The 27,555-nt window shown below is 44.4% G+C and overlaps 1 long non-coding RNA gene across 1 annotated transcript; it reads left to right on the top strand.

Annotated features, from left to right (window-relative positions):
• Positions 1 to 414: 414 nt before the first annotated feature.
• Positions 415 to 27,299, top strand: LOC307221011. The gene is made up of 3 exons (XR_013841278.1): positions 415 to 527; positions 2,606 to 2,754; positions 27,081 to 27,299. It is a non-coding gene; the product is annotated as an uncharacterized lncRNA (long non-coding RNA).
• The last annotated feature ends 256 nt before the right edge of the window (positions 27,300 to 27,555 follow it).

The raw sequence follows: 27,555 nt of genomic DNA, 5'->3' as shown, positions 1-27,555 counted from the left end.
TTTTGTTGTGAATTTTTCATGATTTTCTTGTTTTGTCTTTTGGTGATCTGCTTTGAGGGGTGTTTTTGTTTTTTTACGATCAAGCGGTGTATAAATTTTATGAATATATATATTTATATATATTAAAAAGACACAAGGGCTGAAAATTGTATGGAAGCCTTAGTCTCTGCACATGAATAGCTTTAGCACTTCTGTAAGAGAGGTGGTTGTGGCCACACCTTTCTATAAACATCAAAATGCCTATTTTGAGGTTACGCCTCACCACAGAAAACATGTTCTGAGGCAGAGTCGCTAGCTTGGGCCCAAACTTGTGGGGGACGGACCAGACAGCGTCGTGTCACTCGCACGACGTCATGTGTGCACCTGTGATGTCACATGAGCAATGGAGTCTGCCACTGATCCTGCACCACGTTTGGCTTGGCCTCCTCAGCCCCCCTCAATATCGGGGGGCTGCTAAACAATATGGAGGGGGCTGAAGACACGTCAGCCCTAAGGAGTTGGCACCTATGTTCTGAGTCCCCACTGAGGTAAATGGAAACCCTGAATGAAGGATTCTAAAATAGGCACATTCACATATGAAAGGAAAGGGCTATGAATGCAATTTCTCTCCCTATGGTACAGAATATGGATGGGGCCTTCCAGATGTTGTTGGATTCCAGTTCCCATTATCCCCCATAGCCAGCATACCCAATAGTTAGAGATGAAAGGAGCTATAGACCGGCAACATTTGGAAGACCATAAGTTCCTCACCCTTGCTTTAGAAGTGTGTCAGGGAGTCTCAGTCGAATCTACCTCACAGATTTGATGTGACTATGGAGGGGTGTGATCATGTATCCCGATTTGAACTCCTTGGAGGAAAGGGAGGATGTTACTGTGATAATAAATAAAATAAAATAAATACTCGGGCCCCTTTCATTTAATAAGAAAATGTCTTCACACTTAAAGAAAAGAAAAGGGAAAAAACCTGAAGAAGTATTAGACTGCTGACCTATGAGATGTTTTAATACCCATTAATATTTCATCATTGTTATGCTGAAGAAATACTGAGGGAAAAGATTTTTTTTTTTTTTAGTAATAAAAAAAGCTCACCATATTCTTATCATTCTGCCTGTGGGCATAATGCTCTAGCAAAAATCTTTCATGGGAGAGATAATTACAAGACAACGGTAGAGAAATTTGTGTTATAGCGTACATGAATGCTCTGGTGTGTTGGCCTGTCTGCTCTTGGCAGCACTGGGGTTGACTTGGTTTTCACAATTACATTTCCTTCTGGGGAACAGGAAGAGGAGGTGGTGTTCTGTTAAAGTTGCTCATATTTTACACCCCTGAACAAGGGGAATTGAGAACACTTGAGAAGCTTTCAAACTCAGATGCTCCCCCACCTCTCTCTATTCACACAAATATTATACACACATAGCTGTGTGTGGCTCAAAGTACTTTAGATACTTACACAATAGACAGAAAATTGAAAATTTGTACATGTGCAATTCTGCTGCAAATTTTACCTCATAAATATTGTCCATCTAAGCTGGACGTGTCACAGGAAATGGAGGCACCGGATTTTGCCCTGCACATATTTTAACAATATTAAGACTGGAGGAGGACAAGAATGTTTTCTGTGCCAGCAAAGATAATTGATTTATTGGTAAATTATCTCTTCTATTCAAAGCATGGACAGTGCATACAAAAAATGAACCATCAACAAGTTAGATATAATTACCTGTTCATGTCATTAAGCAAGCGTCTATACCTGCAAAATTCCTCAGGGGTGCATATTTCCCTCTGACTTCTCAATGAAAACCCTGGTTCTTGCTTTGCTCATCTCCCCCACCTTAACTATCACATTCTCCTCCTCTCTGGCCTCCTGTTGTCGTTGTAGCCCTTGGCCAATATAAATTTATTTCAGGAAATCGGGGACGGAGAACATTTGGACCTCCAGGTTTGACTACCAGGTTTGACTGTTTGGTGGGGTTATTGTTTTTGTTTGTTACTATGGCATTCATTTCTGTGCTTTTTATATTGTAAACCGCACTGTGATCCTCAGAAATTTAATAAAAGCTTGCATGTGATTTCATGATGTTTTGGCTGAGGAAAGAAAGGCATTGCCTTAGCACGGATTTTTGAAGTCCAAATTATTCTCTCCATTTTCGGGGGCTCACAACTCCTGATAACTTACCCTGATTTGTATCGTACCACAAATGTGCATGGTGCATTACAGGGTTCAACTACATGAGATGCAGGGAATGCTGTAGGACGATAGGGCTCCTGAGTGAGAAGCGCTTTCACTCTCTGCCCCACCCTGGTTCAGTTTTGCAGTGCTGCCAAGTTGCATGCCTTGCGCAGGATTGCAAAAGTGGACCAGGCCCTATTGCTCCCAGGTTTTCCCAGCAATGCCCAATGTCCATGAAAATGTCAGAACTACCTCTCAATAATTGCACCCTAGTTTACTGTACACTCAACAAACATTGAGCGCTTAGTATGGTACCCACTTCAGGTTGGCACCCAGGGCAAGAGTTTGGTTTATCCATCCTTAAGGCTGGCTCTGTGGAGGAGATTTATAAGGCTTTTGAAGACTCCCTTTTTTAAATTAGTTATTTCATTGCAGGGACTGTTTTGCTTCACCTTCTTGCTGAGATCTTCCTTAAGGTGTGGAGTGGGAAGGGTGGCAATGGAAAGAGAAAAAAAGCAAAGAGGAGACAAGATTGGAGTGGAAAGGAGGGCATGGATGTTAGGGTTCCTGCAGCTGAATTACTGGTGGGGAATCTATGCATAAGAGTGAGGGAAAGGAATGGAGTCTGTGCATGTGTGTGTGTAGCACTGCAGCTAATTTGAACATCAACAAATCAGTCAAATGATTTTTCGCTAATGTTTAACATCGTTTCTTACTTGGGAAATGCCTAAGCTCCAGCAGGCATTTATTTTAGATCTGTTGATCAATCCAGAAAATCTGGAAAACACAGATGTTTTATATGTGGAGTATGTGTCTGTGTCACTGTGTGGTAGACGACTCTTCAGCACAGTGGCGTAGCATGGGTTGTCAGCACCCGGGGCAAGGCAAGTAATTTGCGCCCCCTAACCCGTGGATTTGCACCCTCTAACCCTAACCCCCAGATGTTGTGCCCGGTGCGGCTGGCCCCCCCTGCACCCCCACGCTACGCCACTGCTTCAGCATCACCACCATTAAGGGAAAAAGTCCCCACCCTTTCATTCTATTCAAAAGGCAGGCCTGTGAGGACTAGAAAAAAAGAGGATACTGTCTCTTTATGAATACTAATAAGGAAATCAAGGGGGGGACGAATGGCACTTCAAGTTTCATCTTTCCATTTCCTAGAGGCGCAGACTCTGCGAGTTGTCACCTTGGTGTATTCAGTGCCTCTTGAAGCACTAGACTCCTCCAGAGAGAATGTCAGCCCCAGCCCAGGGCAGTTTTGACAAACAGAGTATATATTGATACATGATAAAGTATGCTAGAAATCACCCCAGCGCTAAAGGCTACTATAGTTTTAATATCATCATTTGAATTAACAAGCATTCTGTGGAGAAATAATGAGCTTTCATTATTCAGAACATCATCCTTACCAGGGGAACTCAGAAACCATTAGCTCTTGAGAACTTAATGAAAAGATGATAAAGAATGTTTTTTAGATAAAAGTTTGAACGGGCGCACTTGGTAACTGAAGTAAAATATTAATGTTTCTTTGGATGATGAATTGGCGTTGCGGAGCTCCGGTGTTTCCGAGGGAAAGGTGGTGCACGCAGGTGTTTTTGGACTGTCTCACACCTGCATGGGTACCCCAGCAGAAGCGGCTGAAGGCTTGTCAGTAACTTGTCAGTGAAAGCTGCATGTGAAGCTTAGAAATCTCTGGGATAGATGCCTTGGAAAGACATGCTACATATTCAGTAATGCACCTAATTATTCATACTAGTAGCAGTTCTGGGGGTGGGGTGGGGAATGGCGATAGTGGGCCTTCAGGGTTTGAAAAATTATACAAGCCACATTCAGAACAAACAGTTTACTTCAGTTTAACATTATTTTCTACCTGTATTGGTCTGTACCCACCATAAAGCTCAGTTCGTAATAGTGCGGCCCCTAAGCAACTATTCCTTGGTTCCCCTCTCCATATCACCTCAGTCCCTCACGAATTGTATTGTTCTAATGACTGAATTGACAGGGAGAGAAAGGACATAAGCACTGCCATAAAAAAATAATATAATCACAAATTCAAGGGGACCTATAGGGGCCTAACCTATAGAGGGGAAGTTGTTGTTGTTGTTGTTGTTATTGTTTTAAAAGCATATACCACTGCATAGCCCCGGTAATGTATACATTAGGTCTGGGAGAGGAGTTAAATCAAACAAACAGCGGAGTTAAATAGAACACTGGCCTTCAACTGGGGGATCGGGACCCACTTAGTGGGACATGGCCTGATCCAAGGTGGGTCTCAACAGGAGCACTACCACCATGCATATGTATGGTAAAAGATTAAGAAAGGGGTTCCCACGTTTGGGTTAAAAGTGGGTCCTGGGTCTTAAAAGGTTGAAGATACATGATTTAGAATATCTTGAAAGTTGCAACAAAACATGAAGGGAGAGCACTGCAAATTCCTAAAGAGGAGCATCCCTGTGCCCTGTTTGTTGGTACAAATAGATGTACAATTTTTGCTGTTCTTTTCCCAGCATAGCTCTCTCGGTCACAGAGACAGTGGCTGCTTGCACTTTAGGAAGTGGGGTCCAGAATAAGCTTTGAGATCACCCCTTACATTTTCACATAGCACAATCTTCCTCCTTGAGGAAAAAACACTCTCTCACATTGCTCGTAATATAGGGTTGCCATCTATCTGTGTGGAATTCGTTGAAATGTCTGGGAAAATCCAGACGTATGGCAGACAATGTTGGCAGTGTAGATTTTGGCAAATTTCATTAAAAATTGCTCAAAACCTTTGGCCATAAACAAAAAAAAAGCTCCACAACTTTTGTGTCAGGGGCGAATGGAGCTACCGTAATCACAAACTAGCAGCAAAATGTTCTCTCTGTAATGACCACAATCCAATACAGAGTCTATAGATTTGCCTTTAAATGTGAATTGAATCAAATCCCCCCCCCCCAGTCAATAATAAAGGTAAGATCCATGCTGGTATGCAAACGAAATAAAAACGCCATTCAAAAATGATAGATCCTGAAGTTTCGCTCAGAAAGCATTGAAATATTTTGGCTGGGTTGGTGTACTTTTGGAAATTCTCTATGGGTGGCTAGTGACGTTTCTGCAATAAAACACACACACACCTAAAACGTCATGCAATAAAGGTAGGAAATATATATATAAAAGTCTGAATGTTATTGGGTGTGAAGCTCTTAAAGGACTACTGTTCGCAAGGGGTATAAAAGATCACTGGATTTGAATGTATGCACCCCACTAAGATGTGTTAGTCTTGCTGCTGGCTTCCTTTAACCATTACAATTTGCTTTTTTCAGTTGTTTAATTCCTGATACAAGCACAGAGGGATTGCAAGCAGTTTCCACCTGTGGACAGTTTGTCCCAGGGAGAGAACCCAGAGGGTTGCATGCACTTCAAACCCCCCTTCCCGCCTGATGCTTTCCACTTTGCTGTGGAAGATTTATTACATTTATTTTCAGTGGCAAACTTGAAAGTGGGCAGGTGAAAGGCGGGGGGAGGGGAGAGAAGGAGGAATAAACTACCACAATAAACAGTCTAAAGACAACAGTGTTTGCATATAGCAGATGCATTTAGGTAAATGCGGTTACCTCGAGAGGTGTTATCTTCTAGGGAGCCTTATCATAATTTTGTTTTAAACTCAAACAGCTGTTGTTTAACTACCACAGACCACAATTTATCTACAGCTTGAGGCCATAAAGGTAGCTTTATTACACACATTGCTTTTCCCTCCTCCTCCTCCAATTTGGTTTAATTTCAGTATGTCAGACATCAAAATGCTACATACAATTTGCATATTACAGAGATGTCGTGCCTCAGATTCCCATACTTGGCTAAATGGGAGAGTTGATTCACAACAGGCCTGCTCTCTCGTTTGATGAATATGGAAGCTCTTCTGCCAAATGCACTGTATGCTCAGTGTACTCTGTATGGCGCTACCATTGGGGTTTGTCTGGTGGCTGCAGCTGGTGCAGAATGCAGTGGCCAAGTTGCTTGATAGGTGTCAGAGACTGGACAGAGGACAAATGGTGGAGACCGCCTCCCCATCCTGACCCTTCCAGGGAGACAGTACAGTGGTACCTCGGGTTAAGTGCTTAATTCGTTCCGGAGGTCCATTCTTATCCTGAAATTGTTCTTAACCTGAAGCACCACTTTAGCTAATGGAGCCTCCTGCTGCCGCTGCGCCGCCAGAGCCCAATTTCTGTTCTTATCCTGAAGCAAAGTTCTTAACCTGGGCTAGCAGAGTGTATAACCTGAAGTGTATGTAACCTGAGGTACCACTGTATAGATTTACAATAAGGGTTTGAGGGAGGTAGCAACTCAGAGGCAGATGTGGGGAAAAGCTAGGAAATCATGGGACAGCCAGAACAACACCCAGCTGACACGTTGTCATTAGAAAGCATTCCAGACCCTCCATGTCCCAGAACTTGGCGAGCCTTAAAAGTAGGAGAGCAAAGAGCTCAAAGACAGAGGGCATGTAGAAGCGCCCATAGAGGAAACAATGAGAATGACAAATGAGGAAGTGGGAGAGATGGGCTGGGTGGAGATTCACTTAGGACAATGCCATTATTCAAGAGGCTGGGTTCTATAGCCTCTCTCTGTAAAGATTGAAATAAAAAAGGATGGTAAGAAACTTTCCTTGTTATTATACTTTCCTGGGCAACCAGCTGGGAGCCGCTGACAGCATCCTGACAATGAGGGCAAACTACCACCAGCATAGAACAATAAGGGCAAACTACCACCAGCATAGAACACCTTGCTTATGGGATTTTTAGGGGCTGCCAATCTGCTACTATCACTGCAGATGGTGACAGCAGTCACGAAATTAAAAGACGCCTGCTCCTTGGGAGAAAGGCAATGGCAAACCTAGAGAGCATCTTAAAAAGCAGAGACATCACCTTGCCAACAAAGGTCCGTATAGTTAAAGCCATGGTTTTCCCAGTAGTGATGTATGGAAGTGAGAGCTGGACCATAAAGAAGGCTGATCGCTGAAGAATTGATGCTTTTGAATTATGGTGCTGGAGGAGACTCTTGAGAGTCCCATGGAATGAAAGAAGATCAAACCTATCCATTCTTAAGGAAATCAGCCCTGGGTGCTCACTGGAAGGACAGATCGTGAAGCTGAGGCTCCAATACTTTGGCCACCTTATGAGAAGAGAAGACTCCCTGGAAAAGACCCTGATGTTGGGAAAGATGGAGGGCACAAGGAGAAGGGGACGCCAGAGGACGAGATGGTTGGACAGTGTTCTCGAAGCTACAAACATGAGTCTGACCAAACTGTGGGAGGCAGTGGAAGACAGGAATGCCTGGCGTGCTCTGGTCCATGTCGGACACGACTAAACGACTAAACAACAACAATCTGCTACTTGGCCAAGTTCAAGACGTTGGCATAAATAGCCCTATACAGGTTACCTGAGAGACCACCTTATCCCTTGCACACCCTGTAGATTGCTGCGGTCTGCCTGAGAGTGTCTCTTGCAAGTTTCAAAGACTCCAGAAGCTCATAGAAGGGCTTTTGGTATGGCTGCCCTGGTTTTGTGGAATAGTGCTCCTGTGGAGATATGACAGGTGCCCCCCTATCTGCACTTTCTGGAAACAATTGATGTCATCTTTGTTCCAACAGGCTTTCACAGCTGGATAAATGGGTCTTTGCCACAAGTGTATATTTTGTATGTTTTTAGTTTTGTTTTAAATAAACCCGTTTTTTTTTCTTTTGCACATTGCCTTGAGATGATTGTATAGAAGGTGATTAATAAATTAGTATTTATTAATATAACTTCAGTTCTTCAGAGAACAAGAAGTGTTGGTTTTTCCTAGAGATATACAGATGAATCAGAGCTCCTGCAGCCAGTTCTTTGGAACAGATCCCTGGAGCATATATATATATATATATATATATATATATATATATACACACACATACACATACATACACACAGTGGTATCTCAGGTTAAGTACTTAATTCGTTCCGGAGGTCCATTCTTAACCTGAAACTGTTCTTAACCTGAAGCACCACTTTAGCTAATGGGGCCTCCTGCTGCTGCCATGCCACCGGAGCACGATTTCTGTTCTCATCCTGAAGCAAAGTTCTTAACCCGAGGTACTATTTCTGGGTTAGTGGAGTCTGTAACCTGAAGCATCTGTAACCTGAAGCGTATGTAACCCGAGGTACCACTGTGTGTATACACACACACACATATATGGAGTGGGAACTGGATACACCCCCACTCACTGCACGCAGACTAGCATCATAGATACTATATAAGTGGTCCTTAGTTTCACTGGAATAAGTGGGCATAACAGGATGAAGGATTTCAGTTTAGAAAGAAATTGATGTGCATTCCCCCCCCCCAAAAAAAAAGTGAGAGAAAAGAATGGCACTGATTCTTAATGTGGAACTATTTGTTTAAGGTATAACTCATCACATTTGCTCACCTGCTTCATTCAGCTTGAAGTGGGAATTCTAAGACTGTTTATATTTCGGTGTCGCAGGAACAAGACCCCTTTGTTGCACTGTTATCTTAAGGGTGGACTACATGAACCTGTTGGCACTAATCAAAAGGAATCATACCATAACTCAATTACTAATTGACCTTTCCAACTCCAACATCCATCACGTAACACGAGACAGCCGGCTTGAGCTGCTCTGCGAGAGCATGTAACAAATTGCCCAGCCAGAGGAAGCTCACTTTAAAAAGAAGAAAATAATGAAACACACCCATCTCCCCAACGCGGCATGCTCAGAGCCATCAACCTAATTTCATCTCTCTGACACTTAGCACTTATAGAAAGGCAGGTGTGGCCAGACAAGACAGGAGGAAATTAGTGCAAGGTTTTCTTTACATGAACAGGCTAGCCCCGCGGTGACGACTTTCAGACTTGCCTGTTTGAATATGGTACCTGCCCTATGGCTGGTTAATTTGAGCACAAAGGACTACATCAGATATGGTCCCTGCAGTCCTCCTTTAACTGGCCCTTTGGACTCTGCCCAGGCCATAAAACCACCCTAGACAGTGGCGTAGCGTGGGTAGTCAGCACCCGGGGCAAGGCAAGTCATTTGCACCCCCTAACCCGTGGATTTGCGCCCCCTAACCCGTGGATTTGCGCCCCCTAACCCTAACCCCCAGATGTTGCGCCCGGTGCGGCCGGCCCCCCCTGCACCCCCCACGCTACGCCACTGACCCTAGACCACATTTCTCACTGACCCTGCTCCTGTCTCTTGACTGCTTTGGGACATTCTTGTCATGGACTGGCTGGACGCAGAGGAATGATGGGAGGAACCATCTGGGGGAACCAGCAAGGGAAGAAGGCTCAGAGCCTGGAGAGTGGTGATGGGACAATGATGAGTCAGAGAGAGAAGAGGAATAAGACTGGGAGGAGAAGGTGTTGGAAGCTGAAGAGGGCTTAGTGAGCTGGGAGAATCTGTGGCAGAGAGATGTCTAGAATTGGAGGCAGAAGCTGAAGCAGGGAAGGAGGGAGTCCAGGAGAAGGAGAGAAGTCCAGCTGGTGAAGAGGCATGGGTGTCTCCCCCTCCTCCTGCGACACACTCCCCTCCCCCAGTCTCCCAGAATCAGAGGGGGGCTGAAACAGGCAGAGCAGTGGCGGGCTTCATTCAGGCACAGTCTCTGATTGCTTGGAAAAAGCCCTGTAATTAAACTTGACAAATGAAAGTGGATTGACTAACCACTTACCCCTTAGGCTCAGTGTTACACTTCTGTAAAATAGGAATATTAACCAATTGCCTTTGAACTAGCCTTTCTGCATCTCTTTTGGGTGATTTTGGAGTTTTGTGCTATGTAGGAACTCAGAGGCAGATTTGCACTTTTATATACAATCTGTTCCAGGCTGATGGGGTGCAGGACTTAAATTGGATCCCACCCAAGCCACCATCTGGTTCCTCCCCTACTGGTGGAGCTCAGAGTGAAAACAAAGTAGATCCCGTAAGCCTGAAGTCAGAGGCCTGAGGCTGGGTCTTTTTCAAAGGCGTTTGCAGGCTGGGCTGTGGAGTTGGTTTGGCTCAGGAAGGCTGAGGAGTTTATTGAGCTATTCCGAGCTGCTGAATCTGGAATGTTGGTGGTGATGGAGAGAAATCATTAGTATTTTACCTTATTTAATATGGAAATCATGTCAAAGGTAAATGTCAGGAGGCTACAAAATTACCCTCCTTATCTCCCATACATTTATCAGTTGATAAATGGAAAGACAGTGCTGCCAAAATAACTGTGAATGAATAATTTATAAAATGACTGATGCTTCGTGTATATTGTTTCAGGCAGGAAACAGTAGGACATCAATAATCAAAAGGAGCCGGATTAATTTAGCAGAATTCTGCAGCTAATATTTTTATCTAAATGCTACAGTCGTGGACCTCCATCGTCAGGAAATCCCTCCCTTGGCCACTTGCTGCCGGATTCAAAGCCCACGCAAGTCAATGGGAGGCTTTGCATTTGCTACAGTTGGTTTTATTGCAGACCCTTTGACAAGGCTGGAGTTTTTCTTTGTGCATTTCTGATGTCCATATTTGTATACTGAGTACAGGTACGTGCAGCGGCGCCGGGGGCAAGCCTGTTCCTTAACCTCGCGTTATCCTTTGTACTGGCTTCAGTGTGTTCCCACCACTGGTTTTTGAAATCACACACACACACAAAATGTCAGCCACAATCCAAAAGTGTCCTGCAGTTTCTTGTGAAATACTACAGTTTGATGCGTCTCCCGCAAGTCAGCTTCAGTCTGACTTGAGAACTGTAGCCTTGTGTGCATTTGAAAGCTGATCTTTCTTTCTGGAGTGATGGTGATCCTACACGTCTGATGTCAGTGTGCAGAAGAAGCCCCTTCCCCTCATCACCCACCACTACATGCCAGGAAAAACGTTTGTCCCTTAAAATAAAATGGGGGGGGGCCCTCCGTGACAGAATTCAGGACACATTATGCTTTTAAAAAGGCACAGTGAGGGGAAGCAGTGTGCGGCTATGTGCGCAAGCATGAGAGAGACAGACCAATGGCAAGATCGGGAGAGAAATGAAGGTTAACAGGTGCAGTTTACATCTGCCTGGACTGAGGTCTTGGGGGAATGAAAGTTAATTTCATTTGACTGTCAAAGGAGGGGTTAAAATGCTAAGAAGGAATTTTAAACTACTTCAACTCTGTGATGTGCTCACTGAGGCCACATCAGGACCTGTGGACCAATTTTAAATAGCCATGGTTCCTCACCCCCCCGATTCCTGGGAAATGTAGTTTACCCTCCACAGAGCTACAATTCCCAGCACCCTTAACAAACTGCCCTTCCCACAATTCCCTGTGTGCACACTTTAATTGTATGGGATATGTGCAGCTCCCATCGTCCCTCATCTCTGGCCAGACCTCTCCTAACCTATCACAGCATAAGAAAAGAGCTCAGTGAGTTGATGCTCTAAAATCTCCCCAAGATTCTGAAAAGGGATATAAATAACAGGAACAGCTGAGCATTATCTAATACCACCTCTCTTTCTTTCAGTATAAATAACTCCCCTTCTTCCTCTTCAGACCCAGGATAAATCTCAGGTTCAGAGTGACGCCTCCGGTCAAATCTTCCTTTTGCCCTCCAGTCTTCCACATGCACTCTTTTTGCTTATGACCCATCACCATGCCTATTTTTCTTTTCCGGAGACGTGAATTCATAAGTAGAGCACACAATGGATTTTCTGATGAGTTCCACTGTTCTTTGTTGCTGAACTAAACATTTCCAAATTAACACTCCAAAATCCCAGTTACATAATGCCATCCCTCTTTCTTTCAAGAACCTACATTTAGGTATATAATTTTTTTTGGGGGGGGGGGAAAGGATGGAGAAATAATAATAAAAAATCTTATAAGGAATATTCATGCTTCTTTGATGTCAATGAGTCAGTCTTTACTTATTTATTTTTTTAAAATTCTCTTCAAAATCTTGTAGTCAAATAATTTAGACATTCCTTACATTGACTTCCATTGTATAAAAACAAAACAAAAATGGAAATCAAGAGTGAGCTCTGTAAATACATTTAATCTGTCAAGCAGCTCAAAATTCAGTACTGGGAAAATAAAGTAGGGAGACTCTTGTTCTTCAGATAAAATGCTAAGCAGGAGAGACAGTCCCCCTCGGTTTTCTTCCCACATCTTTCTCTGGTGTTTCTCTCCACCCCATTTCTCTCTCTCTCCCCCCTTATTGATATTGCTGTGCTTTTTGATCTCTGCTGTTTCTTTGTTTTGGCTTCCCAGGTACCAAGGGAGAATGGCTAGCAGTGAGTTCTCTTTCAGCTTTTCCTGCTCTGAAAGCCCCTCTGGCTTAGCCAGCTGGATCGCACTGAATTAGTCAAGTACTTCATTATCTCCCTTCTCTGCACATTTTGCTCCAGGTAACAAAATGCCCAAACAAGAGAGCCAGTGCCTTCTGCCACACTGTCTGCGAAGTTACATTGTTGTGGCCAATTCTGCATTATCAGCCTTGTGCTCTGGGAGGGCATCACTTTCCATCCCTCTCCTGCAGTCCTCCCCAATATCCATTTAGTCACAGCAGTTAGCTAACCATGTAGCTGTTGATAACATAGCACGGGGTGCTGGCATATCCAGACACACGCACACCGCCCTGCTCTCCAAGCCCTTAGGATGTCTGGGATTTCTCTTTGCAGCAAAGGGCCTACAGTAGGAACAGGGAGTAGCTGGGAGAGCCAGACCAATTACATTGTTGGGATAGACGCGGCTGCTATGTGAAAATTGCTCTTGTTAGCAGGCCAGCAGGATGGAAATTTTGCAGTAGGGCTTTGCGCTTTTTGCTGTAGTGAAGCACCACTAAGCAGTTAACTAGGTCAGGTACAGAGAGCCGCTGCTTGAAATCGCCTTCCTGACTAGTGAAGCTTTTGTCCCGCTGGTATTTTTAATTTTTGTTTGAATTTTTCCCCCTCCTCTTGCTGAATGAACACCATCATGTTAAGCCTCTCTCCTTCGTTTACATTCTTCAAGATTGCAGTTTTTCAGTGGCCACTGCTGCCTCTTGTATTTCTCGAACCACATGTTTCCTCTTGCTCCTTCTTCACTCTGCTGAATGCCTTTCTTACAGTGACCTTTTAAGTTACGCTACAAACCACCTTCAGGCATTTCTCTCCTGTGATGGGTAAGGTGGATGGCAGTGAAATCCCATGGAAGAGGAGAACAGAACAGATCCACTTCTGTTGAGTTCTTTGGTTATCTGGGCTGTGGGGGAAAGAGGCTATCGGTCACATTATCTAGGCTAAAAATATGTGTGAACAGCAATATATTAAAGAAGTAGACACCTAGCAAGAGAGGGTCAGAGCTCAGAAGCAGACTGCATGCTCCGCATGCAGAAGGCCAGGTTCAATTTCTGCAGATTGCCCACTTAGCACATTGCCAAAAGCAGAGGACAGAGAGATTTGCATAAAATCTGCATAAGCTGATTTATATGGATAGATTCAGAATTAGATTGTTATAATTTAAATAGGAATACAATCTATCTCCCCCATACTGGGGAGGACTGGGACAAAGTGACCTGTACTAGGCCTCCCTCCATGTGCTAATGGGCTAATGGGCTAATGTGTGGATGGCCATCTGTCCGGGATGTTTTAGCTGAGATTCCTGCATCGCAGGAGGTAGGACTTGGGGTCCCTTCCATCTCTACAATTCTATCATTCTAACTGACCATGGATGGGCAAATAACAGGAAGACCTGGCCTGCCCAACTAACTTCCAATTCATAGTAGACCTATTGAAATTAATGGAACTAAATTCGTCATGGTCAGTAATTTCAATGGGTCTGCTCTCAGTAAAGATGAGTTGGACATAACCCAATGGGTCTACTCTTAGTAAGACAAAGGCTAAATAAACTCCCCAAGTATACAGTATATTTTCTTCAATATACTCTGCCTCCTTTTTTGGAGGTTTCGTCCCCTCACCATCGTTGTTAGACCCAATTGTTCTTTTTTAAAAAAGAACAAACCCTGATCTAATCCACGTGGCTGTATATTTTAATGCAGTAATTAAAAGAGAGAGTACATCTATAGGAGTGATTGGGTAGAAAACCCAGTTAGTGGTCAATGATTACTGGCAGCTAAGACAAAAAGGCTGTTTTGGTAAGTGATAGCTGGTTCTCTGGTCCATGGGGTCACGAAGAGTCGGACACGACTAAACGACTAAACAACAACAAAAGCTGCACAAAGCCCCCTCCCCCGCCCTTTCCTTATAGCTTGCAAGTTTTAAGCTCCAGCAGAGCTGAGCACCGTGCTAAATGCTTGAGAGATCTTTCACCAGATATTCAGGGGCTATTTGATCCCGGATATCAGGTGCCTTCAACCTTACTTCTACTTCCTAGCTTTCTGCAATTGTTTTCGTTAAGTCCCACATCTATCTGTTGCTCCCTGACAAAACTCAAACTCAATTTCATCAGGCCAAAAGCTGATGAAAAAAGAAGCTCCCTTGCATGGCAAAGAATAAAGCATGCCTGGTTTCAGGGCTGTTCGTTCTCAGGGCTGCTCGCATCCTCTGAAGAACAGAAATCCAAATACGCACTTCTTATTTGCCTTGATTAATTTATTCCTTCAACTCATCCACTCTAATTTTGCCAATAAAAAAATGCGCCTCTGCTTCTCCACCCCACCCACTACTGACCTGTGAACAGGGCTCACCAGGAAAGCTCCAGAACCTTGTGAGCCTAGTCTAAGGTTACCAGAAGTCCCCGTTTCCCAGGGACAGTCCCCGGATTTACAAATCAGTCCCCTAACAAAATCCATCCTCTTCAACTGAAGTTGAAAAGTGTCCCCGGATTCATTGAAAAAAATTTGGTAACCTTAACGTAGTCCACAAAAGGATATTCACTGCCAGCATATTCAGTGCTTTAACACTTGCTATGCAAACCAGGGCTACATGACTAGGATGGTAGGCTACAGAAGGAGGAAAGGCTTCTAGTTTCCACCACCATTCAGACATTTCAAGCCGTATACATGAAACAAATACAAAATTGCCAGTATAGCATCCAAAATCTTCCTGAAGATTTTGGCACCATCAAGCTTCCCTCTAATAATAATAAATAATAATAAATTTTATTTATATCCCGCCCTCCCCAGCCGAAGCCGGGCTCAGGGTGGCTAACAACAATAAAATAATACAACATTCTAAAATCATTTCATTATAAAATTAACTCAAATCAAATTGATGGCAACCATTGGGCTAGAGTTCTGTGAAGATTGCCAAAGGACTCTAGCATTTCTACAAGGCATAGGGGGCAAACCTGTGGCCTTCCAGTTGATTATTATTATTAAAATTTGTATACTGCCCTTCATTCAAAGATCCCAGGGTGATTCACTGTCCATGTTGGCAGTGTTGTTTTTGCCGATTTCCTATTTGAAAAAAGCTCAACAACTTTTCTGCCTGTTTTTGAAATATGGCAACCCTAATAGGGCTGATGGGAGAGTCCAACAGCATCTAGAGTGCCATGGGTTACCCACCCTTGCTATGAGGAAACTAAACAGGGGCTGAAATCTCATCCTGCACAACAGATCTCTTCTTCCACCAGCGTCTGCCTTCTCATGAAAATAGAGATGGAGAGAGGGACCTCAGTTCCAGCTTCTCAAGAGCATAGGGAGCAGACGGTGGAAATGGTGTGGGCCATTTCAAAATAATGAACAGACAGTTGTCTAAAAGGCTTCAAAGCATTGCGCATCGTCAGACAACATTTCCACATGTTGTCTCATGCTCCCCTTGATTCAGTGTTAGGCTCACAGTTTTAAATAATTCGCAGGTCAGCTGTTTGGCTTTATTCTGTTTTGGGTCTGGAGTAAATCAAAGCATGGCAGCTTGTAAAATGAATGAGCAGCTTCCCATTCTCCCTGCCCCCTGGTGCCATTCATCCTGGAGGTGGTCAGAGGCTGGGCTTCCCACTACGTGTGTGTGTGTGTGTGTGTGTGTGGTGTGTGTTTGTGTACAGACACCTGAGAAAATGGGAACACATCACTGTCTGCCTTTAAGGTAATAACAGAGGCAGTGTGTATTGCTGTGATCACCTCCCCCTATATCCCTCCTTCTGCTGTCTGTAATGCAATGCAATGCAATGCAATGCTCAACTCAGCATACCTTGTCATTAGGGAAATATTTTGGAAGAAGCTCAGTTTTCAAAAAAATTAATGGAGGAAAAAAGGCCATGGGAAAGGCAGCCACCGTAATCATAAGCAACAACAAGATCCTTCAGGGGGCTGGATGAGGTGGTGGCAGGCAGGAAGGCATTTAGCAAACTCAGTGTAGCTATTGGGCTTTGTGTGGGAAGTTCACTTGTTCTTGCTGCTGCTGCTGCTGTTGCTCCTCAACGGCAGCCTAGGAAGTTTTATCTACTGATCAACGATGTGTGCCAGAAGGCTGGTGGGACAGCCCTGATTTGGCTTTTCCTGAAGCCTGCAAAGTTATGGCAGAAGGGCACAAAGAGAGGAAGGCGATATCAGCAACAGGGAGGTTGCTTGCACAGTTCCAGAGAGGGCCTGCACAGTGCAGGCCTTTCTGTCCTCCTTAACCTCTGTGTTGCAGCCATGGCTGCCTGCTTGCATTAATTACGTCTCACTCCCCAAACACATCCATTTGGAGCTATCTTTAGGGTTCAGAGTGCAGAAACCAACTGATCAGGGATGAAAGCAATTAACAAGCACGTTATGTGAAATTAAAGAACTCCCTCTTTAACCAGCTGCCCACATTGGGTTTGTTTAACGCCACCATAAAGTTAGTGTAGAGCACATTTGCACAAGAAGAAATCATTCACAGTTCCAATCCATTTCCTTCTTGCATACGTTAATTTTTATTATCTTCCCCAAATTTCTTTCTGGCAGAATAGGTAAAATTCAAGCAAGCTCCAGAAATCACTTTTGAATTTTGTGGCTGTGGTAAATGAATTCAGAGATGAATTGGGAAAGCTGGGCAAGCCACAGGTCTTCCTGTTATATACCTGCAGGGATTGACAAGGCATCTGACCCTCACCTGAATCTCATAGCTCTCCTGACAGGTAATTTGGTCTGCAGGCACAGTGTGGAAATAAAGGAGAACTTTGCCCACCAGATACCAGGCACTCTATTATTCAAATTAGGCCCCAGTGTTTTTCTTACAATCCCCTTCTCAATGAATTCATCAATTTTAATCTAGCATGTAAATTCTCAAACCTTTCTTATTTGTTAATTCGAGCAACTACTGCTCTCACAAGTCCTGGAGTCTGTACTTTGAATAGTGACACCAGGGACCTAGAAGGTGCAGAGCTTGTCAGTCCAACCCCTGCACAGTCTCATCAGGGCTGACGATAAGGCAATTGGAGCAATTGTGCCAAATTGAGCCCCGCGGGCCGCTCCTGAGGGGCCCGCCGCACCAGGGCATTCTAGATGGATTTTATCTTTATCTATAAGATTTTGCAGACTTTGGCTGTGAACTGCGACCCAACAAAAAAACACAACTAAAGCTGGGCCCCACTTCTTCAGATTTGGCCCCACTGGCTAGCCCTGAGCCTCATAGTTGCTGGGCCTGAGTTGCCCTGCCCTTGCATGAAGTCTTGGGTTTGCAATTTTGGGAGAGGGGAGGTTGCCTGCTGGGGAGTGGGCAGGCTGGTGAGGCCCCCTAGATTTAGAGGCCCTAGGCTTCAGCCTACTTAGCCTATACATAAATCTGGCACTGATGGTTCCCTCTACAGCTATTTCTGCCAAATTGTGGATAGTGGCATCTGTAGCGGGGGCAGTGGGCAGGTCTCATTTCTAGGACATAGAACTCTTCCCCTTCATGCAATTGTAATTTTTATTGCCGAAACGGGGTAAAGTCAGTGGCCACTTGTCAGTTTGGCTCTGATTCAACCTGTGTTAACCTGAGAAGGCAAAACATGAGATAGGATCATCTGCAGTTCTTTACCCTCCAGAGATTTACAAAAGGGGTGGGGAAGCTGTGGTCCTAAAGATACTGTTAGACTTCAACTCCCATCAGTCCCAGCCAGCATGGCCAATGGTCTGGGATGATGGGAGTTGTAGTATGGCACTATCTGGAGGGCTACAGGCAACCTTACTCTTGTTTCAAAGACTGCTTTTCAAACACACATGGAAAGCAAATCTCATAGATGACAGTGGGACTTACTTCTGAGTAAACAGCCAAACGATCTCTCTGCACACATTTTTAATAGTGTTTTTATAACAATATGAAAATTATAATTAATCATACACACATTCAAAAGCCAAATTTAAATATATTAAACTTGACACACCTGATACTTCCAGTTATACATATGGGAACCACACACTGAAGTATTACTTTATTTGTGAAGGCTGATGAAATGCATTCTGGATGAGCTGGCAGTGGTAAGATTCTCCATAGGTGCAAGTCAGCATTGGCTCACTGCTGAAAAAGAGCTGCATTTATCCATGCCAGTAAAAGAAGAAGAAGAAAAAACACACACATTCAAATACCCAGTCCCATAATTCTTTTGCTCCAAATGTCAATTATGAAATTAATCTGGCTGGTGTTCACAAAAGCAGTACTACTAATTGCGGGCTCTGCAGGCAGCAGAAATCTCATAGCCTCAACCATAATGTATTACATAACATTTGCTTACTTAGAATATAATCACCCTATCAATTTCCCTGGAAATTTGTTCTGTGTCATTTCCCCCCACTTGTGTCATCAATACAGACTTGACAGTGCAGCTGTAAACAAAACAACAATATTAATACATATCCATAACTAAGTAGGAAGAAAGCAACAGTGTGGGGTCTTTACAGGGCGATTCTGCATGCGTCTTCTCAGAAGTAAGCCCTACTGAATTCAATGGGACTTACTGCCAGGCGAGTGGTGTATCGGAATGCAACCTTAATGTGCTGCATTTTGAGATTTCAGGTAGCATGCAGCTTTCAAACCATCACTTTGTCACTTTTGACTGCTGTTCCAGACATACTTACTTACCCACCCACCCACCCACCCAGAAACAGAGGCCACGAGAGCTATTCAGACCTTTCTTCTATCTAGCTCAGACTGTGCCAGCCTTTTCCAACCAGGTGCTCTGCAGACAAATGCAGTGCTATGAAACTCCCTGACAACTACTGTGAAAGTTGCTGTGAAGTACCTCGGCATCATCTTTGAGAGGCCTTGGCTTGGCTCCATGCATAATTAACGTCTTTCCTGTTAGACACAGAAGAACAGAAGGAAAAGAAACACAGAACGCATTGTCTGTCTTATTATCATTACAAGGAAAACACCCGGCAAGGCAGAGCGACTATGTGTGTGCAGGTGTGTGAGGAGGGGGCATGTTTTTAAGGAGGCATGTACGTTGACACATTGCACCCTCCATGTGGCCTACCTGTTGATGAAGTGGTAGAGCATCTCCTTCTCATGCTAAATTGAAGGTCACAGGTTCAGTTCCTAGCATCTCCGGGTTGGGCTGGGAATATACCTTGTCTGAAATTCTGGGGAGCTGCTACCAGAATGGTAAAGGACAATACTGAGCTTGCTGGACCAATGGTCTGACTCGATATAAATCAGCTTCCTGTTATCATGTGTAGTGAGCAGGGCTTCACAACATCGCCTACTACAGCTGTAATCCCAAGAGCCAGTGTGGTGTGGTGTAGTGGTTAAGAGCGGTAGACTCGTAATCTGGTGAACCGGGTTCGCTTCCCTGCTCCTTTGCATGCAGCTGCTGTGTGACCTTGGGATAGTCACACTTTTCTGAAGTCTCTCAGCCCCACTCACCTCACAGAGTGTTTGTTGTGGGGGAGGGAGGGAAAGGAGAATGTTAGCCGCTTTGAGACTCCTTTGGGTAGTGATAAAGCGGGATATCAAATACAAACTCCTCCTCTTCTTCTTCTTCTTCTTTTCTTTTAGAGGTGAAAGGACAGGCATTCACAAATATGGGATTACATAAAGTGGTCAATGAAGTGGGAGTGGAGGCTAGGCCTGAGCCCAGAAGCAGTTTAGGAATTCCTGCGTTTACAATATCGCTATTGGCTGGTGGATGCTGAGCTTAGAACTTGTGCACCTACAGCCTTTCCCCTTTGTAGAAAGTGCACCACAGTCCCTGCTGCCCCTCATTCCAAGGAAACGGAACCGTGGGACCCCTGGAATTTTGCACTGCTCAGAGATTGGGGTACAGTGCAACAGAAGATAGCAAGAAAAAAGTGCACTGGAGCTCTTCGGATGAGAGTCACTTGCTTACCTCCAGTCCTAGAAAGGCCTGGTTCTCTCTACTTCTAGGAGGCCTTTTGACCCAGCATAAGTCACCACTAATGAAAGAAAAAGGCATACATTCCACCTCCCCAATTTCCCCTTCCTCCTATAGCCCCACCCATGCCACCTTCCACCCTGTCTGGATGGCTGGCCAATTCTCTAGCACCAATATTTGGGGGAAAGTTCTGGGTCCTGCAGGGGGAACCAGCTGCTAGTGGAGGCACCTGCTGCTTCAAAATCCTTTCCCTGAGTGCAAAGGCACCAACTGGATTTCATCCCAAGAGTACAAAAAACTATTTGGAGAGGGAGGAATTGCAATGCACTTTCAACATATAATAATGGGTCACTTTTGTGTGTTTGGTGAAATCCCTTTTCATGTGCTGTTCCTTCTATCCCACAGTTGCTCATGGTGTGAGGAGCCAGCTTTTCCCTCCAGCTTTTCCTATTCATATTTCCCCCCTCACTTGGCTTCCAAAACCCATTGTATCCCGTAGAAAAAAGAACTAAAGCATATACACATGCCAAAAAGTCTCTTTTGGCAGATGAGAGAGGTCGGGGGCTTTTTGTGGAATCCTCTTTACTTCTTCCAGAATAATTTTCTTCTGCAGATTTTTTTTTTTTTTTTTGCCTTTGTGCTTAAAAGAAAAGGGAAAAAAGCCGTTGTGTGTTTAGACTGAATGACATCCTTGTTGTACCCCCAGCAATGAAGACGTTGGCTCACCTTCATGTAATTTATTTCCTTAGATTTGCTGAAGAGAGTTCATTAACTTGGTGTGTTTCTTAAATTTTTATTTTAAGAATACGCTGAGGTCAGACTTCGTCGTATGTCAAGGCTTTGCTTATTTTTATGTATATAAGAAGAGGCTTCTGAAAAACCCATAGCTTCAATGAAATGTATTGCTAAATAGAGGGATCCAGTGCTGTATTAAAAAACAGGAAAAGAATCCCTGAGCAATCTGAACATTTCCTGCTCCTTAATTTGAGACACTCAGAAGGTCGCGAACAGGAAACACAAAAGAAAATGTAAAGTTTATGCTCACAAGGAAAAGCAAACCCTTTTGATTTCCTTAGGGAGAAGTGTGTGGATATGCAGAAGTCAACTGAAGTCTTGCCATTCATGTAAGTTCCCTGTTTCATTCATGTAGGCTCCGTGTCCCTGTGGTGGCTTTGGGGTGAACAACTGGCTGGCCCTCCAGTTTTGAGGGCCCCCTTCAAATCTTGCCTGCCTCCTTTACAGTCAGTTGGTCTCAGTCTGCCTTGTCTTTAACTCAGGAGAATTATAGGAAAGCAAGGTCTCTCCCCCCCCCTACAAAAACACAGGCAGAGAGACTTTCCTTCCTTAAGTCAAGCCCACCCACATCAGAAGTACATTAGTTCCTTGCTTGGGAGCTGTGCTTATGCCTTTCCCCCTACATATGCCCAGTTCACTCAGGACATCGGGTGACAGCCATTTTGTTTTAGTAAGAGGGGGAAGAATAGATCCACAATTTCATGGGCATCGTTTAACAATGAAATCTCAACAGAATGGGCAAGATAGGTTCCTTTAACCCAGGGTCAAAACTAGGCTTTATTCCACCTGGGTCAAAGACCCAGTTTGGCACACCCCCCCCCCCACAAATTTTTACACACACACACACACACACACACACACACACACTGGGAGCCTCATTGGTACCCCTCTAGTTGGGTCCTCCTAACAGAGGGTCCATGTTGTGCTCGGCCCTGAAACTCTTCCCTAACTGGCTTGTGGGCGGGGCTTGCCCTGCTTCAAGCCAGTGGTGCCACAGTTATGCCAATGGCCTTTAGCCAATCAGCAGCGTGGCAAGGTTGGGGCTTGGCAGCGCAACGTAGGGACCTCCTTTTGCTTTGCGCTGCCAAACACCTCCCCCCCCCCATTAATTAGGTCATGTTTGGCCTTGCTTTGGACTTCGGTTGGTTGCCTGTTTTTGGAATGGGGGCCAGATAGGAATTTTTTCCAATGTGGCAGATTGGCTGTGGCCACTTGGTTTTTGCCTGCCTCTTAGCAATCATCACAACTTTGTAAGGTTTGGCGATTAGGCATTGGTTTAGGTGAATGTGGGGAGGGGAGGTGCAGCCATCACCTGCCCCTCCAATGAATAGGGTATTCCGTTAAAGGAATCTGGGGGTCTGGATCTCGCCCGAAGCCCGGAGAGGGGCTGGGGCCATGCCAGGACCCCCAGGAACCCCAGGAGTGAGCACCAGTCAATATACACTGACGGAGATCCCTCTGCTGGTTGTTCACCCTTCCAGACTTCCTGCAGGGTGGGGCAGGAGCCAGATATAGTTTGATACCAATGCCTAAGCCAATACCAGTCACATTTGTGTATTTTAATAAAGTTGTGGCCAAAATTTGCCCATTAACATTTAAACTAAATTCTGTCTCCACTGTGTCTTTATTTCCATGGGGGATGGGTTTTGGGATAAGTCCACCTCCCCCATAGCTATGGCTTTGCTTTAACCTTCTCCACTGCTTCAACAAGTGAATAAACAGGGAGAGGTAGTAAGATGGGTGGGGTATAAATAATAAAAGTATAATAATAATAATAATATAGGATGTCCCTATTTTCACTGGAGAAATGTTAGAATACGCCCCCCCCCCCCCCCGCAAAAAGCAGATTTTTTTTGCAACAAGAAAAGTGATGGAAAAGTACAGTGGAAAGTGAAGGGTAATGACCACTTGACACTGACATTGTATAAGGTCTGTGCAAATTTTGGAAAAACAAATCAGGGTGATTTCTCCATGCACACTTCATCTGGAAGTGACCTCCAACTGTATTTCTGAGGCACTGTATCCCCATAAGAGATTATGAATGACATGCCACTCAGTTTTGCTCTAGAATATTTGCAGACAAATGGGATAATGCACTTATTTTCATACCGCATTATAATTTTTGAGTCAGTCTGTTTTCTTAATTTTTCCCCCCTGTGAGAGCAGCTTTCTCTAGGATAAACAGGCTCTTGTTTGCTAACAGCCCAGGACTTTAAAACATAATCCTCTATTTGTTATGGTGCTATATTTAAATGAGGGAATATTACAATGCCACACACGGAGGATTACAGCTATGAAGCAGCTGCCCTATTTTTTTTATACTGTTCCATGCAACTCTTTTTAAAAACTCATTTTTCAAAAAAATAATCATACTAATTTTGAAACCAATCAGTTGGGTTTGATGATACATCTAGCCCTATTTCTTCCAGTACCCTTTGGGTTGTACCTTACATTTGGAACATAACAAGCTGCCTGCGATGGACCTTTGGTGTGACCCAATATATCTCAGTGTTGCCTACAGTGCTGACTGCAGGAAAGGAGCACCTGTCAATTTCTGTTTCTCTCAGTTTCTCATTTTTCTGATCTGAAGCTCAGTTCTCTACATTTCCACATCAGTTTGCAATCCTTTCCTAAAGTCCTTGTGAAAATCCACCAGCATTTTATTGCACATTTCTCCCAACATTTACATAAAGGTAAAGGTAAAGGTAAAGGTACCCCTGCCCGTACGGGCCAGTTGTGTACGACTCTAGGGTTGTGCGCCCATCTCACTTAAGAGGCTGGGGGGGCAGCGCTGTCCGGAGACACTTCCGGGTCACGTGGCTAGCGTGACGAAGCTGTTCTGACGATCCAGCACCAGCGCAGCACACGGAAACGCCATTTACCTTCCCGCTATAAAGTGGTACCTATTTATCTACTTGCACTTAGGGGTGCTTTCGAACTGCTAGGTGGGCAGGAGCTGGGACCGAACGATGGGAGCTCACCCTGCCGCGGGGATTCGAACCGCCGACCATGCGATCGGCAAGTCCTAGGCACTGAGGTTTTATCCACAGCGCCACCGGCGTCCCTATACATTTACATATTTCTATGTGATTTTGCTTCTCCACACCCTCCTCAGGTGCTTCTGTGTGTTCTTGAACCCAGGCCTGAAGCCAGACTGAAATGTCATCCTGAGCCATGGCAGGCAGCTACACTTCTGGGAGCTGCAGTGGACTCTTACGCAATGTAATAATAATAATAATAATAATAATAATAATAATAATAATAATAAATAATGATAATTTATTTATTTATTTATACCCCACCCATCTGACTGGGTTTCCCCAGCCACTCTGGGCGGCTTCCAACCGAATGTTAAAAACAATATAGCGTCAGACATTAAAACCCTCCCTTCAGTTGTTTTTTAAAAGTAAAATAGTTGTTTATTGCCTTGACATCTGCTGGGGGGGGGGGGAGTTCCACAGGACAGGCGCCACTACTGAGAAGGCCCTCTGCCTGGTTCCCTGTAACCTCACTTCTCTCAGCAAGGGAACTGCCAGAAGGCCCTTGGCGCTGGACCTCAGTGTCTGGGCTGGATGATGGGGATGGAGACGCTCCTTCAGGTATACAGGACTGAGGCAATTTAGGGCTTTAAATGTCAGCACCAACACTTTGAATTGTGCCCGGAAATGTATTGGGAGCCAATGAAGATCTTTTACCCCTTTGGTAAATTCAGACCAAATTAATTTACCAAATTATGGTGCTGGAGGAGACTCTTGAGAGTCCCATGGACTGCAAGAAGATCAAACCTATCCATTCTTAGGGAAATCAGCCCTGAGTGCTCACTGGAAGGACAGATCATGAAGCTGAGGCTCCAATACTTTGGTCACCTCATGAGAAGACTCCCTGGAAAAGACCCTGATGTTGGGAAAGATGGAGGGCACAAGGAGAAGGGGATAACAGAGGACGAGATGGTTGGACAGTGTTCTTGAAGCATGAGTTTGACCAAACTGTGAGAGGCAGTTGAAGACAGGAGTGCCTGGCGTGCTCTGGTCCATGGGGTCATAAAGAGTCAGACACGACTAAACGACTAAACAACAACAAATTCAGACCAAGTAATGCAGGTGGACAGGGAGGTTTCTTCTCAACCACCAGCCTCTCCTGCGATGCCGGATCCACCGAAAGCTGGCCATGGAAGCTGGGCACTGCCTCTAGCATTGTCAAGAGCTGATTTATTTTCAAACCTTTTTTCTTTCAGTCCTCTGAAAACGACGACTTTTGAGGTCACTTAGTGGCTTCAAGTTGTTCATCTTGTTGTTGAAAGAAATGGAAAAATTGTGGAGCACTTCCTCCATTGAGTAATGTTGCTTAGTTAATGGGTGGGTAAGAGGAAAGACTATAAGGGGACTCCCCTGTTAATGTGAACTCTTGCCGTTTTATGGTGGTTGCACCCTGTATAGTTAAGGCTGAAGCAGCTGTACCCATTACATACTCCTATTTCAGGGGTTTATGACTCAGCTGTAAAAATCTGCTCCAGGCTAAAAGGTAACTGACAGGGTGTTACCCTTGGTGTAGTTAAATCAGCAACAAGAACCAAAATGGCAAAAAGAAGACCTCCTGCTCATTTCCGAAAGCTCCCACAGACAATTTAAACCAGCCTCATGTTCCATTAGTTGATTACATCTCCTATCTGTATCCTGACCGAGGAGAAGTGATAAATCGTGTATTTCAGAACAGGTTATAGGAAAAGAGTGATTTTTTTAAAGCACAAAACAGTCATTTTGGTTTTACCGACATGCAAGAACACTGAATGTACATTTTACCAGTATCCACTGAAATAACTTGAGCTGGCATTTGCTCCTTGTCTCCGATTTGCAATACACATAGACCTCCATACATATTATTGTTCCTTAGGCCTATATTGCTTACTTGCCCATATAAATCCACAAGCCCCATTGGCACAGAATTGTGCATGCAAGCACAAGGGTCTGTGTGCAAGGATGTCATTGCTACTATTCCTAAAACCTTGTTGTGTGCCAAATAATGTGCTGCTTGTTGCATAAAGCCACAATTTTGAGAGTGGTTTTTTAGGTGTGGATTTGTTCAGACAGACCAGCTTCCCCCAACCTGGTGGCCTCCCTCCAGTTATTGTTGATGTACAACTCCCATTGTCCCTGACCATTAGCAGTGCTGGAGCTACACATTTTGCTACAAGGGGCAAATGTCTGCACTGCTGCTGCCCTCTCCCTGATTTATTTATTTATTTGTGTGTGTTTGTGTGTATACGTGCAAACACACACACACAATGTTGCCAAAAATATTTTTCTTGATTTGCATAACTGATTCATGTACCTAAAGGATAACATTCTTCATTAAGTATTTTCCACAAGTATACAGGTTTTGTGTTAACTGGGGCCACAGTCCTATACTTGCTTCCCTTTTGTAAGTACAACTGAACTTCCTGGGTTTACTTCTAAGTAGGCATGGCTACTTAGGGACACGGGTGGCACTGTGGGTTAAACCACAGAGCCTAGGACTTGCCGATCAGAAGGTTGACGGATTGAATCCCTGCAAGGGGGTGAGCTCCCGTTGCTCAAGTCCCTGCTCCTGCTAATCTAGCAGTTCGAAAGTATGTCAAAATGCAATTAGATAAATAGGTACCACTCCAGCAGGAAGGTAAATGGCATTTCCGTGCACTGCTCTGTTTCGCCAGAAACAGCTTAGTCATGCTGGCCACATGACCCGGAAGCTGTACCCCGGCTCTCTTGGCCAGTAAAGCGAGATGAGCGCCGCAACCCCAGAGTCGTTCGCAACTGGACTTAATGGTCAGGGGTCCCTTTACCTTTACCTTTAGACATGGCTAGGACTCTACTGCACATAAAAGAGAGGGAGGGAAAGACGATATGGTGAAAGGTCAAAATACTCTTGACTTTCTGTCTTTTATTCTAGGTTCCCTTACTCAACACATGGAAATTTTTGGAGAACGGAAGGCAGAAGCAGAAGGTGAAAAAACTAAAATCGCAATTAAAGCTCAAGTCTGGAAATAAATGACAAGCGCTACAGTGCCACAGAAGATTATTCAGGTTCTCAAGCAATTGGGACTGGGGAGGGAGGCAATAGAAACAGATTTAAAACAGCCACCACCAAGGACAAAAGAGCAAACTCACTGATAAGATCTAAAGAGCAAGGGGTGTGTTATAAAAATAGAAGCAGAAAAACCTGTGCGTTTAAGTGTTTTGAATAATGCAAGAAGATCTCAGAAAGAAATCCCGGCAGAAGTGATCTGTTCAGGCAGGCTGCTTCACTAAAGTGTGATAGCAGCGAAGGAAGGGGATTGAGCTGTAGCTGCTGCTAGGGTCACATGCAATCTGTCATTTTCACACCCTCATGAAGTGCCCTGCCTGGCAGAGACGGGGCAGGGCTG

This window comes from Podarcis cretensis, assembly GCF_951804945.1.
Source record: "Podarcis cretensis genome assembly, chromosome: 7".
Classification (NCBI taxonomy): domain Eukaryota; kingdom Metazoa; phylum Chordata; class Lepidosauria; order Squamata; family Lacertidae; genus Podarcis; species Podarcis cretensis.
The sequence above is the reverse complement of the archived record's forward strand: the minus strand, read 5'-3'. Positions and strand labels throughout refer to the sequence as shown.